The sequence below is a fragment of the Perissodus microlepis genome, chromosome 7 (genome assembly GCF_051167445.1).
Source record: "Perissodus microlepis isolate ML-2025 ecotype Zambia chromosome 7, ASM5116744v1, whole genome shotgun sequence".
Classification (NCBI taxonomy): domain Eukaryota; kingdom Metazoa; phylum Chordata; class Actinopteri; order Cichliformes; family Cichlidae; genus Perissodus; species Perissodus microlepis.
Genome location: NC_140467.1, coordinates 1,569,509 through 1,589,401, shown reverse-complemented (window position 1 = coordinate 1,589,401; position 19,893 = coordinate 1,569,509). Strand labels below are relative to the sequence as shown.

Sequence of the window (19,893 nt, the reverse complement as noted above, 5' to 3'; positions counted from 1 at the left end):
TTTTCATTCCTAGAACATCAAAAGTGTTTTGTTTGTTTGCTAGTGTCTCACTGATATGCACGTGACGTCCATCTGCCTCAAACAGACTGACATCATTTTTAGTAAGCGTGCGTGTGAAGTGGCGTATTTTAAACCAAAGGACATTTTTTTCCTAAATGTAAGTGACCGACCTTAACCCGACCAAGCAGCACATAAAGGCCAAAGTGAAAAGGAATAAAAACAAGCTGCAGTTCCATACTAAGGAGTCTCTGAATGTTTTATGCATTGCCGCCTAAAACTAAATTAATAAATGCACCACTCCCTGTCCCATTTGCTGGTTGTGACCATTTTGGTCTGTCTCTGAACTTTCGCTTTTAAAGTTAACCGAGTCCAAAGTTTCCTTCACATTCATGAATGATTGAAAATTGAAACTAAAGGTACCGTGTGAACAAACCTCTGGCCATTTCAACATTGCGACACTGTCCGTCTCACTCAGTCAGTGCATTCAGTGGAGTAAAAATATCTCAATATTTGTGAATGTTGTTGCGTGTTTGGCTCAGTCATTCAAAAACCACGGCTTGGTGATAAAATAAACTTTTATCACAATGCAACGTCTTAGAGCTTTTATTCTGAAATGACTTCAAATGAATGACGATAAAGTGAGCTGATAGATGAAACGACTCTGTTGGACACTAGCTTCAGATTGCATTATGAGAACAAATACAGTCATTTTTATGTGCATGCATGACTGTATCTGCAAGCATGTGTGACCATTCATATCGCTCTGCCCTTTATATCAGTGAGGTTCTCTATGATAGGCTTATTTTGTGGAATGAGCACTGAGCTTGTTCCCAAAAGGGACCGAGCCCCAGGTGTTTCAGACGCCGCGGCGCTCTCTCGCTCTTATTTGCGTACACAGATGTTAAAGCTTCCACCTTTCTGTAAAATCCCCCCAGGCGTCATTCTCAACCATATAATGAAGCATTTTGTTTAAAGGGATGGTTTTGTTTGTTTATTTGTTTTTGTGTGTGTGTGTGTGTGTGTTTGAATTTTTTCTTTTGCATAGTTTAGATTTAAATAATGTTGCCTGAGTAACAGATCTGTGGCTGATGGAGCCATAGGAGCATGCCCACCGGTCGCTTTGGACAGTTGATGAAACCACCTGGCGTCCACATCTCTCCCATCACATCTTCTTCAGACATCTGGCTTTATAACGCTGTACTGTTGATGCAACGGACACAAATATTTCAGATGCCAAAAGGTCATCAAGCTCATTCATGCACTTAGAACAGGGGTGGACAATTCCAGGCCTCGAGGGCCGGTGTCCTGCGGGTTTTAGATCTCACCTTGGGTCAACACACCTGAATCACATGATTAGTTTGTTACCAGGCCGCTGGAGAACTGCAGGAGCTAATTTAGCCATTTAAATCAGCTGTGTTGGTTCAAGGACACATCTAAAAGCTGCAGGGACACCGGCCCTCGAGGCCTGGAGTTGCCCACCCCTGACTTAGAAGGAACTCCTACAAGTTGAATTGATGCATTTTTTTCCTCACATTTCACATGAAAAACGTTTTGCATAACAGAAAGAGAAACAAGATAGCAGTAATTCAGGCAGCACACAAATACGTGAGTGGTAAACGGTAGTGGCGATAACAGACGGACAGTGACGGGGAAGTGACAGAGAGGGGGAGACGGGCCTAATGATGGATGGACAGATAGAGAGAGGGGAGAAGAAGAAGAAGGGCTGTGATAAGGACAAAGACATCAGTCACGTTTAGGGGTTTTTCCCTCCTCCCCCTATGTGAGTGGACCTTGATCCAAGCCACACAGACTCTACTGTGTCATGGTGTGTGTGGCCCTGTGTCCGTGTGCAAGTGGTGGCTGAACAAATCATGACTCAGCAGAAAGAGAGCAGCATAGAATAGAACAGATTATAGAGCTTGATCGTAAAAGTAGGTTTCTGTGACTTCACATTTGCCACAATTTCAGACACAACAGATCCAAGTCAAGCAGCAATCTCAGGGCCCGAAACATAAAAGCATTTAGCAATTTTGTGTGTATATAAGTTTTTTTTCCCTGTGTCTTCTTAAAGAAAGTCAGGTTAAAATGTCTAATTTAACAGCAGACATAATAACCTGCTTTTAGAAAAACAACTGCTGGATACATTCTAACATAATTGTAACCATAGTCAGCAGCATTTTTTTATGTAATGGTTTGACAGCTGGTGTGTGGTTATCTTGCAAAAACACTTAAAAATAAGTGGCTGATATCACAATGGACACAACAATCTTTTATATTCAGACGACTTTTTACAGAGCACGAGTTTGTACCTTTGCTCTATTTTAAAATATAATGGCTGATATTATACAACCTTTATTAACTTTATGCGAAAATCATCTTACAGTTTATTTCGATGCTTGTTTATCAGTGCGTTTTACAGAACTGTGAGCTTGTGTGACTATTACACAACCACAGCTGGTAGTTACAACACACATGCTAATGTATGCTAATATCTAACAAAGTCAAAAAGCCAGCTCACTCTTTTATTTTTGATTCCGATGCCCGAGCAACTAAACCGCGGTGTTTATTGTGTTGAGTAGAGATGTGCTTTATTTCCTAATTTATTATGAATTCTTTTTTTCTAAAGAATGTGGAATATGTTCATAGTTTGACCTTCATTTTTAGTAAATATAGTGAACTGAGAAAAAGAAACGCATTATAAAAGACACAGCTGTTTTTTCTTTAACGAGAACGATAATGAAACATCTCTTAAACCACCTCAGGGATGCGTAACGTTATTAACAATCAGCAAAAATATTCCAAACAGGCTCAGCAGGTAACTGAAGCTGCAAATAAAACAAGACTTTAAATCACCTGTCACGTTTGGGACGTGTAATGTGCTTATTGATGCTTTGATGCTGTTTGGTACTGTTAGGTGATCAGATGATCTTAGCAATGTGTGCTAGTAGGTTAGCAGAGGTGGTCTTTAACAAATAAGCAAGTCATCTTTATAGTGTGATTGAGCATGCGGTGTACTTGCATGTGTACGCTGTCCTCTGTGTGTGTCTGTGTGTGTGCATTAAACACTTGCACTTGCAGTTCCTGTTTGGGGAGGTCCGCTGGTTCTGGCAAACAGTGTCTGGTCTTATCTCTTGTGTTTTATGTTTCTAGCAAGCTGAGGGCACAAGCAGCCCTTTGTGGCCAAGAGGTGGCTGGTCTCACTCCAGACCAAGCATGCAGCTGTTCACCACTGTTGGTCATATCCATGTGTGTGTGGGGATACATGTGTGTGTGCCCACGTGCATTTTTATAAGGATCTTTGAGTATGTGTACATTTCTCTGTGCAGGTCTTTAATGGAGATGACTTCTTTCATGTCATTTAGGTTATTTGGACATGTCACAGTCATGTGTTTGTCATGTCTCCTGGGGTGCGTTCATTAAGATTGAAAATTGGAAATTGACTCCAGTGTTTCTAATCCTCTCTCCCTCTCTTTTGATTAACTGAAGGCTGGTGACGCTCTCATTTCCTGTTCAATAACACATCGGGTTTTATGTATAAAACAGATTAAGAACTCTGAAGAAATGCATTTGGCAAATCCATCACAAATCTTTGTTGTGTTAATTTCTTAAAAATACTTTCATATGTGTAAATGTGTGAAACACTTTTTAAAAGTTTCTATAAACGCAGAAGAAAGACTTCTATGAACAGCTGAAAGCAACAAACTAAGTAACCCAAACCTCAGATTAGATGATCCCACTCTGATCCACGAGGCATCGGCTTATTTATGCACAAGGCCTGCTTTGTCATCACTCAATAATGTATTACAGCTCAACATTTTTCAGCGAGCAGGTGCATATTTTGGAACCCAAACCGTGATATTTTACCTCATTAATAGTTAAATTGAAGCAGTCAGTGAAAGTGAAAGTTCAAAAGCAACTGAAAAACAAAACATAAAGAACAGGGTCTCCTGGCTGATGCCCTTGAGTTTGTGCCATCACCTCTACCTGCCCGTGGCCGATGTTGCAGCGGTTGGTGTGTGACAGTACCAATAACAAAGGAAAACATTTGCATAGTGGAGAGATACAGGAGGAAGCCTTATAGTACACACTGGGCGAGGGGGTTGATTGTTACTGTTGAGTCTCATCCATTTCACCTGTCTCACACTGTGTTTTCATCATAGTACCCATAAAGCCGTGTTTTGAAAACACTGTTTTCTATCTTGTGCACTCAAATAAAACCTGGGGCTTAGATTAAGTTTGTGTAACTAACTTTGACTGACAGGGCGCCAATCTGCCACAGGCCAAACTTTGACTGTGGCAGATTTTCTTAGGAACAACTTTTCTGCCTCCACCTGATTATTTTAGGCAGAGTGAGGCGTCTCTGCTGAGACTTATAAGGAAAGCAACCAGAGTTAGCTCTGTGCACAACATCTCCTCCTGCGTGAGCAACAGTTTTACATATGACTTCCATTCAATTCACTTTATTTATGTCACATCATATAACAACAGCTGCCTCAAGACACTTTTATATTATAAGGTGAAAACCAAACAATAACAGGGAGACATCCCCAAGAAGCAGACAAGCCCCTATGAGCAAGCACTTGGTGACAGTGGGAAGGAAAAACTCTCTTTTAACAGGAAGAAACCTCCAGCAGAACCAGGCTCAGGGAGGGGCGGGGCCATCTGCTGCGACTGGTTGGGGTCCACGTGTGCACCGGGTACATTTAGCTGATTCTTGAAGAATAGATAGGTTCTTCTCTACCTAGTTCTATGGACCTGATGTAATCTTAACTGGAACCACAGCTGGACTATATCAGGATTAATTAAGTGAACAATTATATACGTAAGATGCAAGTGTGCATAAACTGACCTGGCCAAAGAGGATTTATTTCAGACGCACACATATATAAGAAGATGTTACATGTCTGCACAGTTCTGTCGATCCTGCACACTTGTGTAATAATAGGGACGTATACTAAATTCATGCTTGCAGTTCTTGCACTCAGAGTGTGGTAGCTATCACAAAAACAACTATTATTATACTTGGAGAAAAAAAAGTATTTCAGAGGGAAGCTATAAAAACCTGGAAAAAGCATTTTCTCAATCATAACATTATTAGCTTGATGTTCATGATTATGAATAATTCCTTATGGCTAATTTCCGGACCAAATAATAAAGTTTTTTGCTAATTTTGGTTACGATAATGTTTGGTAACAGTCCGGCTTGAAACAGTTTCTGGAAGGTTTTATTTTTTGCTTTATGTATTTTAAAAAGGGCAGCCCGTTGACGCGGTGATTAGCACTGTTGCCTCACAGAGACACAGCCCTGAGTTTGACTCTCAGGGCTGTGTCTCTGTGCTCGCCCTGCATCAGGCTGTGACCTGTCCAGGGTGGACCCCGCCTCTCCACTCATGGTTGCTAGGATAGGTTCCAGCCTCCCTGATAAGGATAAGCAGAGGGGAATGGATGGATGGATTGATTTAAAAAGATTTATTCCATCACTTGCATTAGAGTAAACAACTAACAATTAATATTATTGTTGTTGTTAAGCTCATCTGGACCACTTGTCTAATTCAGGGCTGTGGCTCGGCTGGAGCCTGTACCAGCTGTCACAGGGTAACCAGTCTGTCACCAGCACGACTGACAACCATTCACACCCGCTGCCAATTTATATTCAGCAGCTATCACAATATGCACGTCTTCTGACTGAGGAAGTCAGAGTACCCAGAGAAAACCGACGCGAGCACCGGGTGAACATGCAAAGGCCTCGGCCGTTCGGCGGATCGAAACCCAAGACTTACTGTTGGCCGATGGCGCTAACCACTGTGCCTCCCATCCGTGTGCTTTTGCAAGAAGTCTTGTCAAAAGATGAACAAAGTAGATAAAACAGGTTTCTGCTACATAGAGCACAATATAATGCTTCATCAAATTCAAAAAACAGCCAACCGAGCCAAAGCTTCCCTTTCTGTCTCAACATGAAAAACAGGAGAGGAATCTGTGGTTTTGTCCTGTTACCTGAATGCACCTCTTACAAACTGCCTCCTTTCTCTCCTTCTCTTGTCTTTCCTTTCTCCTCTGTAATCTCTTATGTTCTCTTAATGTTTATTCAATCTTTGATGAGCTGGATCATCTCTGTCAGCACTGTAATTGTGTGTTTTCACTTATTTACGCTTCTCTGCGTCCTCACCTCTGTGCAGAAACATCTGTTTAGTCATGCTAGTGAACGGCAAATAGAGAGGCTGAATTCCTAACGGGGTCCCGAATGAACCGTTTCACAAAGGGGATTGGGGAAGACACTGAAGTCTGCCAATCAACTGAGTTTGTTCCTCCAATTAACCTGAGGTTGAAAAGATAGGTGAACCTCCCTGAACAAACGTGGGCTGAAAGTTGCTCTCGGTCTTTACTTGGGTGGCTACGCAATGGGCTGTTTACTCAGGCTTTGGACTGACTCACAAATCAAAGTGTGTGTCAGAATAGAGAGATTAGAGAATCAGAATAGGTCTGGGATTTTACCTGCACCACTTGCGTCTTTGTTGTCAACCACCTGGATGAACTGTTAGCATTGTGTAAGACACGCACATGCACAAATAGGTACGCGGACAAAAGAGTAACTTTCTAACACCCTGATAAAATGCAGCTGTTTTTATCTCCTCCTTCAGAAAAGAGGCCCTGCGAGGGCTGTTTGAATAGAACTAATGAGTGAATGAGCATTGTTCAGAGTGGGAGATTCCCCTTCCACACTGAAGCATTCGGTTGCTCTCAGTGTGGCCTGTCCCAGCAGCTGCTGTCATTTCAGGACATGGTGCAGAGCGTTTTCAGCGCACACTGGCATGGACCTATAGGGAAGAACACAGAGGAGAAAGCGCGGTGACATGATGACAGACTTTCAAAGCTTCTGCTCGAGAGCTGCACGATTTGTCATTCAACAAGGTTAATAAATAATATCAGATGCCATCAGATCGGTTAAGCAGAGTTACAGAAAAGAGGCAGTCGAGTCGAGTTCAGCTGAATAGTTTCCTGCTGTCGTTGTCTTACATTTGTTTAACAGGAAGTGAGTAACTGATGTGCCCGGCTGGGAGCTCGGGTTTCAGAGACAGGACTGGATAATAGAAGATTGAGGGATCTAATTGAAACCTGGCTCCTTTTCACCTGCTTTGTTTTCCCAGTGCGTTCATTCTGTTTGAAAAAAGAAAATATGTGTTGTGACAACTTCACGTTTCACTGGCTTCGATCATCCTCTCCCACTCCTCGCGGTTTCCCCTCCAGGTGAATTCAACCTCATCTGGCTATTAAATGAAGCCCTCCGGGACCTCGGGAGGGAGGGGTGGGGCATTACCTTTCGGAAGTGAAGCTAGCTCTCTGACCCGCCGTGGTGAAAGGCCCTCGGGCTTCGCTGCATCACGCGCATAAAATGATCTCTGTGGGCAAAGCAGGAGATTACACCTGATAGGAAGGAGACTTAGCATAAAGTCAATTGGCTCCTTTGTGGAATAATCCGCTTTTCTCATCCAAGGCATTGCGATGAGTGATAAGGCCTGGAAAAAAGAGTAGCAGAGTGACTATTAACCCGCCCTGAGTGCTCGCTTTACAGCGGTTTTATGCTGCGCTGTGATTTTGTCAGAAGAAATCACAGTCAGTTAAACTGTAACGATAACTCTGTTAAACGTGACGCTGGAAAGTGTGCGTCGGTGTATTTTATGACTGTTAGTAACAGGAATTTCCAATCTGGTCAAACTGTTCAGAATCTGCATAATCCCTGCACACAATACTGTGTACAAATGTGAGATCTCTGACATGTCATTGAGCATACTTATCGTATCCTCTAGGACTGGGATCCTACCAGTGAGGTACATATCAGGGGGAAGCCTCGGGAGATGACTGCAGGTAAGAGGAAACTACCTTATTTCAATGAGCTGCTGATTTCTGTGAGCAACTACTCATCTGTGTGCCCTTTTTTCCGTTTCAGCTCGCTCGAGCTCGGGCAAAACTAAGCCTGACTGATTCAGTTTTAAATGACTCATTGGCTGTGTACGAACAGTCATCGTGTGCCCGACGGCACGTTTGCGTCTTGATGTTTTGGAGATGCTTTTAAAAGAAAAGGTCTTTTTCTCACTGCGTAGATGGTCTCGGCGGACGGCCCTTCTATCCCCAGATGCCACCGTCTCTGTTAACAATAGATCATAGCAATGCTGGGCTTGTAGCTTTGTTTTGATTGAAACCAGTCTTGCTGGTCTCCTGCAGGAGCTTGAAAAGATCTCTGCTGCTCTTGCTTGTAGTTTTCTTCTGTCAGAGATGTTTCTGAAAAAGTGATATATGAGGGAGGAGTGGAACTTTTTATTCATAACGCTCTCTCACTATAGACGTGAAACTTAATTTGTGCCTTTGCAGCAGGGATTACGCTCACTGCAGTCGTGCACTTTGCCTTCGCTTTTGATTAGTTAATTGACTAATGTGTTGGTCGGGTGTATTTTGATGGTATTAACTGAGCTGCGTCTATCGTAAGACGCGCTGCGAGTGTGCAATTCCCTGAAAGAGAAGCAGCTTTCAGTCAGGTAAAGGTCAGCAGAGAATCTATTATTGACCCTGTTACTGTCATTTTCAGTATCACAATGATATGATACTACTGTGTCTTTCTCTGCCATCGAAACCACATAAGCTTGGATTCCTGTAAATGTTAGCTTTAGGTGGTTTCTCTACCTCTGTCATTTTTCACACAATGACTGATTTGCTTTTTAATTTGCTAATTTAAAAAAGTATTTTCAGCAAAAAGATAGACGTGAGATGCACTTGTATCAACAGTGAGGTACTCATAGGTGTACTGTAAAATTATATTGCCATGGTAACGTGTCGTCTCACCATTTTTTAAGCCCTTTTTTCACTTTCTGGTGATTAAAAAAAATAACAATCGAATAAATAAATAATAACATACATAATACAAATATTATTGTATACATTTATTTATTTATTCTTTTTAAATTGAAGGAGTATGCGCTAATCGGTATCTGCGAGTACCATCTCTCTGAGGAAGCAGCAGGTGGAGATGCCCTCGCTAACCTCAGCTGTGGCTTCTGTCATCTGCACCGACTAAAGACAAACTAATTAGAAACCAAGATGACAGAACATTACTGTTCAAAACATATAAACAGGTGACTCGACACTTTTGACACATGGTTTGCTGCTCAGCAACAGAAACAGAACACTTGTGTTCTGTTAGGATTAGCGCTGTGCAGCTGCCTGCTCTCCTCACAGCTGAGCAAACCTGAAACTATATGGAAAGAAAAGGGGCGGAGTCAGCGCACTGCTCTGCACAAGTTTATTTCGTTAGTCCCTCCACAGACAGAGATTCACATGGACTGTGCTGACTTATTGCCATTCGTAACGTCACAAATAAAAAGAATATTCATAACCATCCCACGTGTCATTATGTACAGCTGCTTTTAACACTACTGATATTTCTTTAGATGCTTTCTCATTAAAAGGTAATAATATAATATGTAAAAAGTATTTAGATTTCATTGATTGAAGTAAAAATATTTATAGAGTGTGTTTATACATAAATCTATAAATCTATTTTATACTCATTTTGAATTTAATGGAAAAAAAGCTCATTGCAAATGAAAAATAAGAAATGCTTAAAAAAATTTAAAAAACTGTATATTTATTTTGAAACACTTTAGATTTTTTTCCTCGTTGCTTTTGTGTCTGTGAAGGTTCTCAGTCATCCAGGTCATCGTAGTCTAAGGAGCTTGGAAAGAAAAGCGTCTGGCTTTTCTTTCCAAGCGCCTTAGACTTTTGTATTTGTGAGGAAAACCTCCTGTTATCACATTCCAGCGCTCACATAAAGATATTCTTCATCTTTGCTATGCGGCGCTAAAACGAGCTGCATCAGCGTCACAGTCGCACATTCGATACATTGTGTAGGTTTTGGAGTTACGGAGCATGTTGTTACTTTTTATTCACTCAAAAATGTAAGTTATCCCAGCACTGATAGTATTGTGCTGATATTATTTAATTCATTTATTTATTATTTGTTTGTTTATGTGAAATTCTGTATCTGTGAACAGTACTCGGTGTGTTTGTTCAGATTTAGATGTGCTGGTGACTTTTTGTCTTGGAAGTATGAGAGACTGAACTGGAAACACTCATTCACAGGCCCGTTTTGAGAATGTGAGCTTTATATAATTTTCAAAAGTCAAACAATAAAGATGTTCTGTATTGGGAGAAACATAATCATCAAACTGAGCTCAACAAATGTGACCTAACAATTAGCAAAGAGGAAACGAGAGCATATCTTCGCCGATCAGATGAAATTTACATAGTGTTAAACATAGACGCTAACACGAGAACAAACTACAAAAACAACTGCAGCGCAGTTTGCTGGTTTAAAAACATCCACACATACAATACTAACTGAGTGCAAAACATATTTCAACAGTCCTGATGTGGATTTGCTCGTGCATCACTTATTTCTAATCTCCACAAAGAAAGAAAGACAAATATCTTGAAATACATTATAGATGCTTTGTGTGGTGGTGAGGCAGCTGTCACACTTTACAACAAGCATTTTAGTGTGTCATCGACGTCACTCGCCCTTTGAAACCTGAAGTGTAGCCATGATTTGACTCTGATAAAGCTGCTCTTACAATGATAATTTCATATCTCACACTTTCGCTTAGTTTTGAGATCAAGTTTCCCCCCGTCTGCTTATTAAGAAGGTTTTACTGGACATTTGAGACGCATCTATATTATAGCAGGTGAACAAGAGTCTGATAAGTAGATTAAATTCACTTTAATGCGTAGTGTTGTGGAAAGGAGTAGAACAAAGAGATAGGAAGTAAAAGAAAATCTTACCTATTCTTACATCTACAAAGGAGTTAACAGGATTAATACCACAGATTTGCTCAACGTAATCGCTGAGCCAGAAATATCGCAGAGTCTTTTGTTTTATCTGATGCAAAATGAAGAAGAGAACTTTTGCTTTTATATGTATCCAGATCTTCATAAGTTTTGAGAAAGAAATGTTTTAAGAGAGCATTGTTAACTTAGTAAATGTTGGCATCCTGACTTTGCCACTAGAGGACCTTGTCCAGTAAACACAAAGTTAGGTTCAGGCATTTAAACAAATGATTTGTTGCCAATTTCCTGTTGGTATAATATCAACACACAATTTGTGTTTGGAGAGATCAACAGCGCTTTCAATAGATAAAATGATCCGCGGAGATCAGGCCACATTTTTGGGAAGTGGAGGCTTTAATGGTGACTGTCGGTGCTGCTGTGGATCAAACTGGCTCTCCAATGCCACAGAAATAGCTCTTGTGTGGGCCCTTTCAAAATTTTAGAATAATAACCCTTGTCACCCAAAAGGGAAAAGGCAAGGTCTCCTTCCCAGAGATTATGGTGGGAAGAATCGATGACTTCCTCCATCTTTCTCCCCCAGGGGACGTGGGGACAAAGTCTCACTGGTATTAATAGCAGCCCTCTGATAAGCCGGCCAGTGGTCTGCGTCGTGGTGTCACAGCCTTTCGTCTTATTGTTGTGAGAACCTCTTGTTATAGTGTCAGAGAGCTCTTATAAAATATACATTTCCTCCACTTCCTGTTTTTGTTCGGCTTTCTGTGGTTTACTGTATATCACAGTGTCTTTGCAGTACAACAGAGGACACTAGTGTCCCATCAGTAGGCAGTGTGTCTGATAGCTGCTGCTTCAGCTCTGTCCTGGTCACGATGGTGCTTGCTGCCTTGGGTTGTGTTGCTGCTGGATAGTTATGTTGTAAAGGACTGGGAGCAAAGGTTGAGATGCCTCTGCTATTGAGCAGGCTGTAGGTTCGGCTCAAGGACAGCCAAGCCTGTAACCCTGACTCGCTGGCACAAAAGAGGCTATAAATGTTGCTTTGCAATCATCTCTTTGTTTCTGAAAGGACGTGAATCATGTAATGCTTCACTTTGTACAGTCAACTGGGAGACAGTTGTTTAACAGCAGTTTTTTACACTGATGGAACAATGAATGTAATTATAAACAGTGTGGTTATACTGTGAAGTGTTTTGTGCCCATTGAATGGATAACTTTTTTTTCAGCTCTCAGTCTGATAGCCTCAATGCCCCAAATGGGTTCTGTGAAAGGGGAGCATGGGAAAAATAGCTGCCGTTGTGGAAAATGCTGGGAAAAGTTTTAGTTCTCATTGGTAGCAGTGCAGGGCATTGTGGGATGTGAGAGCTGAGAAAGACTGTTTTGCCCCCTGTGAGAAGAAGAAAACATGCAAAGATGGACACAGAAATCCCAGCGAGTCGTCCAGACTAAGCAGAAGCGCCTCGCTGCTTTGAATGCTGGTTTCCCTTCAGTCAGAGGTGGGATGGTGAGGCGTGGGCGTCGGTGGGTAGGTGGGCTGGGTACCTGCTACTTGTTTCTCTGACAGTTTTTTTTAAACCCCCTGACGTCAGCACAAACATTGGTGGCCTGCATACCGACATACCGGGCTGATGTTTGCCAGCCCATTAGCGAAGCCAAAGCGGCGGAGCCCACCCAGGACTGCCGACCCTCTCCTGCCCACCTTCTGCCTTCCTGCCTTCCCAGAGCTCTGGCTCTGGATCAGAGGCGGGCCACACGTCGGGGGACAAGGCTAATGATGGCCACAGCCATGCCATCTCTTTCAAGCCCCAACCCAAGAGTACAATTTTGGCTAATGCTATTTCCTGCAGATAAGATGCAAACAAGCTCCTTTTACTTCTTTTTCCTCACTAGAGGTTTGGGAGGTGAGGGGTGGGTGAGCAGTAGCAAAATAGTCCTCTTTCATTATCAGGTGCTTGGCTTTGGGCTACCTTTGCTGTAGATGACACGACCGCTGTCACATTACACTAATATGAAATACATGAAGTACGTTTTGTGATCAGTTACCCGAATCAAACCATTTTGCTCTCCATCAGTCCCTAAATGCCTCAATCAAGACTGTGTAATGTGATTATTTTACTCATCCAAGACTTTCTAAATTGTTTCCAGCTGCCGCTGTCTTTATTCTTCAGGCAGATAAGCTCGATAATGTCTAAAAGACATTCTTTGGATTTTCACTGCTAAAGATCCCTAGATTTTATGCTCCGGTGCAGGTTATTGTATTTTTCCCGCATAAAGACAATAAGCTATGAAGTTGGCAGTAATATTAGAAACACTTCAAAGGGAGTGTATTTTTTTTCTTTTGACGTAATCAGATTATCATCGATATTTTTCAGGAACACAATAATAAATCAGACTGACAATATTTTGCTAAAGCAGCATAGACTGTATTTAAATAATGGACACAGCCAGGGTGATAGCACACACTGACTGTTAGTCGACTGTTCAACGACCCGACAGTCACAGGGTAACCACACAGTGCTTAGACAGTTTTAAATGAAGCTTGAAACCAGCAACTGAAATCACAAACTCGTCAGATTTTTTTTGAGATAATAAACAGCTGAGAAGTTTGACGACTTTCTTATGAACTTCCAAACAGTTTGGATTATTTGTGCAACCACGGGGAGTCGCCCCCTGCTGGTCGGTAGGTAAAATGAAAGTACTTCTGCGCTGGCTACGCCCCTTCCTTTAGATGTTTTATGGGACTCTGTGAACTTGGAACCGGTGATCTTGACTTTTGCTGTGTTCTCGCCGCCTATCTCTACAGTGTCATCAGAGGAGATGCGTGATGGCTCGCATGGTCTGAGCAGGGCGTACACATCACACACCACGTGCCCGCCTGATCCCAATCATTCATAAATCTGCTAGAGAGATTTGTATCCACAGTCTGCCTGCAGTCTGTCTTATCTCTGTCCCCGCCTCCCTCTGGCTATTAGGAAGGAATGAGATGTGACGGTATCTACACACTCGGGCCCTGTGGGGACTCTTCTATTCGGCCCTACTCTTTTCCCGTTTCTTCCTCTTTTACATCAAACATGCTTTCAAGAGCACGTTCTAGCCATGTTCTTCTTAGCTCACTTCACCCTCTTTCTCTCTGCAGGATCTGCAGTTATTCGCCATTTCGCCGTGTCCTTTGTCCAGGAAAAAGCAGTGAAATTTCCCCTCAGTCATTAAGCCCCGATTCAACACTACAGTCAGTGTAGAGGCTGTAAGTTAACAGAATGTAAATAGAGCAGTGTTTTCACATTGCTTCACCGCTTATTTTTAGTAGCTGGACAAGAGCAGGCGAGGGTGTGCCTTTTCAAGCCCCGACTGTGAGTCTTATCAGCTGAATGCACCGAAGAAAGGATTGAAATTATAAATCAACAAAACAATAATGACTCAATACAGGAAGTGATGTGTTGATTTATGGTTGAAGTTTAACTGTAACTGGCAGGCTGTGCTGAAGGAGCTTTTTTAAACATGGAGCAGGAGTGCTGTCAGATGTACTGCACATGAACTCGACACGCCAAATATTTCTCCTGTAGCTTGAAACAAGCGTGCAACAAGTGACTCTTTTTCCCCGCTCAATTATTTATTTTATAAAGTAAAAGATTTTATTACTGCACTTGTCTCTTAGGTGAAACCCTAGTGTATATATTTTTCAAGTGCAGCTGCCAGGCATTCCTTGATTACTGGTCCACATTTAGCTCTTAACTCGCCCTTCCTTCCAGGAATCTAACCGATTACGCCATCCTAGTGGACACAACACCTGTAGCAGTTGGTAAGCAGTGTGCTAGGTTGTGTGTTTCTGTGCATGGCAGTATTGATCCCAGCCACCCGCTGCTCACACCAGGAAAAGACTTTTCCAAAGCGTTCTCCAGTATGTACTTCTCCCCTGCTCGCCAGCGACAAAGCCAAAAGCAGACGAGATCTGTTGCTGGCAGTTTTTAGCACTTCACTGGCAACTGCAAATTTTCTGCCACTGCTTTGACACTTAGATTTTCCTTTTGCAGAAATGGCTCGTGTCGTCTCGTAAATGTGGCTGCAGAAATGAGTTACTAAGCAAAATCTCCAGCTAAGGTGATGCTCTTGGCTGCACCAGCGACACGTAGAAGAACTGCTGTTTTCACGCAGCTTCTCTCACACAAAAATGAACAGCACTCGAGGTTTTGTGTGCTCTTAAATGATGTCAAAATGATGACTCAGTTCATTTCCGTTGTGGTCTCACTCAGTGTCAGAAAGACTGAGTCACACACACACACACACACACACACACACACACACATATACACACACATCTTCTGTCCCCAGCAGGCCTGTGGCTCAGCTAGAATTATGTGCTGAATGTTTTGAATTGAGCCATCAATAAATACAACAAAACACTTTCCCTCTCTGTGATGATCTTGGTGCACAGCCACACACACACACACACACACACACACACACACACACTTGTGCTCGGCCTTGTCCCTGTCCAAACAACCCTTCTATAGTGAGGGGCTCCAATGGAGTGGATCGACTCCAGCTAAGACACCCTTTCAGACTTCCTCCCTCCTTTTCTCAAAAAGCCCTCCCTCTCGTGGACCACAGGGCCTTCCTTCCTTCCTTTATTATGACACACAGGCCTGGTGGCGTCGCAGGGAAGTCAGGATGGCCGGATGTACCCTGATCAGACACGCAGACAGAAGGATGCCGCTGCTACTGTGGACCTCGGGTTTGGTTTTATTCCCAAGAACTGCAAGAGGAATGACATCGTTCCTGTTTTGATATCTCAGCAGGAAGACTGACTCGAGTCAGCGAGGTGTGCGGGTCACCGTACGAACTATAGAACTATAGCCACGCCGGCGGGGGTATATTTAACCTCCCATTCCCATCTCGACCCCTGAATGTAATAAGACAATGAAAGTCTCACAGAGTCAGTGTTCAGTACAAGACGCAGGGCTAGAGCCTCACACAGAAAGCTATACGAGACGAGCTCGTGTCTGTGTGGTTTACGGCACCTCTGTACCTTATTGTTTACCAAGACTCGTCTGTGACACACTTGCTAGAAACGCCTGTCTCGCAGGGAAGACGAAGCTTAGAGAAAGACAGCGTCAGAACAATAATAATCATTTTTCCTTTGGTTTGTTTGTTTCTTGGAAAAGGTTACAGTAAGTAGCAGCTGCGCTCTGCTGCTGCCGTACAGTGCACGCCACCTCAGAGAAGTCGACCCCTCTGCACTCCATCCATCCACCCCATTGAACTGCCAGCCCTGGTAATCAATTCTGAGCCTTGTGCTGTCACTGAGGGCCTCTGCACACAGCAGCTGGCTGGAGGAAGACAAGCGCTCTTCCACAGTCTTTCCAAAGATCAGCTGCACCCAGCTGTCTAGCAGCAGCCCTGCTATTCAGAGCCCTGCCGCTGCTGCTGCTGATGAGGGAGGCCTCTTTCACTGCTGTCACCGGTCTCTGTTGACCGGAGTCCCCTTCAACATACTTTCTTTTTCAGTTCTTCCTTCCTAAATTTTCAACTGTATAGACACATCCGCCCCTTGAACTGCACAGCGTGCCTCATATGTCTGTCTGGGCTCAGCTCGCTTTCTGTCTTTCTCTTTATTTCTCCCAAAGTCATGTTGTCCATCTGTCTCCGCATTTACGGACTTTGAGTCCGCTGTTTTTATCTGGCTTTCTCTCTCCCGGCCATTCTCCCTGTCGTGCACGCTGGGACCTTTAGATTAACTTTCCTTCTTTTTTGCTGTTGTAGCCTTTCTTTCAGTTACATCCATCCATGTCCCCTCTGTCCCTCTGTTTTGTGTTCCCCATTCCTCTTTCCCTTCTTTGTTGCTCGCCATGTTTCGGTTTCTCTACTCTTTTCTCTGCAGTTCTGTCCCCTTTTTGCTGCTCACTCTTATTTCCGCACAATTTCCATCTCATTCTTTGTCACTCTGCTGCAATCTAAACTATGCCCCCTTTTTCCAAATGTCACAATACTGTATCTTTTCTTCCCCCTTTTCTTTAGAGTAACTTCTTTTTCTGCCCCCCCTCCCCCACCCCTTTCTGCTGTATTTTTTTCACAGGTGTCTGTAAGGCGGGGATTTACATTTTCTCAGGACAGGCAGCCCATGGAGAGAGGCCTGCTGGCAGATCAAAGGCTCCGGCTGTAAAACGATCTGAAAGAGTCCAGCATTAGCATCCATCAGGGTACCTTGAAAGCTCCCTGATCAGCCGAGAGGGAAGCTGAGGGCCCCCCAAAGTGAAAGCCCAGTCTGGAGAGGGGTGATGGAGGGGTGGAGGGAGGCTGGAAAGAGGGTACACAGAGAAGGAAAGGAGTAAAATTCCCATAATAAACTACAAATGTTTTGATTTCTCTGTTGGATTTGACCCCCGTCTCATCCCTTTACTCGTCCTCTCCACTCTCCTTTTCTTTATAGCGTTTAGACTGAGAACGTCTCCATCTGTGCACAGAGGCCAGAGTTTACTACTGGTCCCTGATGTCTGTGCATAGTTATGACTGGTCTGGGTAGTGGACTGAAGGGTGAAAGAAGTGAGGGATAGTGTGTGGGAGAAAGCTAAACCTGCTCCAAAGTGTCTCTTTATAGCAGACAGTCGGCACTGTGGGAAATAACAGCAGCATAGAGGCAGTGTGCTGCACTTTTGTGGAATAAGCTTGTTCATAGTCTTGAAATGGATAGATATCAAACATGTGTGATAGAGATCGAGATTAGACCTGCGTTCCTGCTGTGTCCCAGTGCGTCAGTGTTTGCATCTTTTTCAATAACAAAAGTAAATCTGCATCCTTTGGATTAAAATTCTCCCTGGAAACAAGCTATAGTAGGGTCCAAAATGTGCATATTATGAATATACATTTAGTCAGTTTTAACATATGTCGTTCTAATAAATGTAGACTTTAAATGACCTGTACTGTTTGTAGTTGCAATCTACACAGTGATTTTGTTTTAAAGCTTTTATTTTGAAATACTGCACCTGCCACTGTTGATATAGTTTCCAAAAATGGCTCTAAAAAGACTCATGTCTGGCCAATAAATTCATGATACCATTCTTCATTTTGATGAAAAGGATTCAAGATTGAAGATTCTTTATTTGTCACGTGCGTAGTTATACAAGTACAACACGCAGTGAAATGTGACCTGATACGTAGCTCCTGATTCAACACACGGAGGATAGAAGCTCTCCGTGCTTACTCCTGAAGTCCACCACCAGCTCCTTGGTCTTGCCGACGTTCAGCTGGAGGTGGTTATCATGGCACCACGATGCCAGATTCTTCACTTCATCCATGTAGGCCACCTCATCGTTGTTGAAGATGGCGCCCAACACCACTATGTCGTCAGCAAACTATTGGAGCCATGAGTGGCCACGCAGTCTGAAGTGTAGAGGCAGTAGAGCAGTGGCGAGAGGACACACCCCTGTGGTGCTCCTGTGTTGATGGTGATGCTGTCGGAGACGCATCTACCCACCCTCACCACCTGAGTACTGCCAATGAGGAAGTCCAACACCCATGCACACAAATGGCTGTTGAGTCCTGGATCCCTCAGCTTAGTGAACAGTCTACCGGGCACTATTGTGTTGCCCTGTTTCTCGTCCGTGTGGCTGAGGGTGGTGTGCAGGACGTGGGCGATGGCATCCTCTAGCATCACAGCTTGGTCTGTGTCGCTACATATTGGCATATGCCTGTTACATTCATCCTCAAAGCCTCAGCTACCAAGTCTTTCTTTGACAGGATATTGCCCAGTTTGTTGCAGACTCCATATAAATGTGAAGTAAATGTGACTGTTGAGTCAGGTGTTTGGTTAAAAGTCCACTTACCCACAAACCAGTCTACCTAGAGACTGCATGCCTAATAGAATCATTAGCATTTTAGCAGTGACTTGAACCCTTACCATGGCATACAGTTAAGTTTTTTCACAAATGAGTCATCTATGAATGAGTCAGAATTTATGGCAGTTGGTGTGTTACTAGTTTGTAGTGCCTACAGAAACATACTGGAGACTTGCACTGTGTTTGAGGAGTTCTTAAAGCTACCTTATTAAGAGATGTTCTTAATTTTCATGTAATGAAAAAAAGACACATGTAAATATATATATATATATATATATATATATATATATATATATATGCTTGCTTTTATCAACATAAAGTGCACTGAACTGATCACACATATATACATACAAAGGCATCAGTTAAACAGCCATCACTGAACACACTAGTTGTCACATCAGCGTGTATGTACACATCAAAATTCATGTAATGCATGCTTACTCTAAGAAAAAAACCCACTCAAGCACGCACAATACTTCCCACGCAGAATCACCCAAACACACACTCCCTGGTTGTGTGCCACAGTGTGCAGCTTGCTGACATGTGTGGAGCCTCCTGTGTGCGGGACCAGGGCTGCATGCCACTGTCTCAGCTCAGTAATGGATGTCCCGTTTGTTGCACACAGATATACAGAGAGACCGACAGACAGTGGCGGGACTCAGCTCGGCTGTCCTGTCCAACCAAGGATGAGTTCCTCTTCTGTTTAGGGAAAGGGATGTGATCTCATTCTTTAAAAATCCAACCTATGTCGCTTGCCACTCATGACTTAATCCGGCCTTCTCCTTTGTGCAAAGTGCTCTCCCGTTCTCTGCTTCTCCTCTTACTTTCTCTTACTCTTTGGCTCTGCCTGTATATTTTCTGCCGCTCTGTCTATCAGTGTGTCTGTGTCTCACGTCTTCACTTTCTGTGCTATTGATGAAAAAGGTCTTGTATTATGTGGGAGAGCAGCAAATTTAATAAAAAAGATTAGACAGTACTTTGCAACTTTTTGAGAACATCATTATTTCCATCAGGTAAAATCATCAGAGTCATCAACACTGAATTAGTTCTGCAGCGTGGCACTGAGCCAAACATACAGCGAGAGGCATAAAGTCCTCTCTGCAGAGAAAAGAAGGTCAAGGAGTTTTGCAGCGGCCTTCACAGAGCCCTCATCCCAACGTCATGGACTCAGTCCGGAATTACAAGAATTTCGCTGACAAAGCAAAATCTCAGATGCTTACAACAACTGTAGGGGC

At 43.1% G+C, this 19,893-nt stretch overlaps 1 long non-coding RNA gene across 1 annotated transcript in view; it reads left to right on the top strand.

The window, feature by feature from the left end:
* LOC146382255 (uncharacterized) overlaps positions 1–18,898 on the top strand; it is a 114,673-nt gene extending 95,775 nt beyond the window's left edge. The window contains exons 3-4 of the long non-coding RNA XR_014800634.1: positions 7,805–7,862; positions 16,900–18,898. This is a non-coding gene — a long non-coding RNA (uncharacterized LOC146382255). The remainder of the gene's footprint in view (positions 1–7,804; positions 7,863–16,899) is intronic.
* The last annotated feature ends 995 nt before the right edge of the window (positions 18,899–19,893 follow it).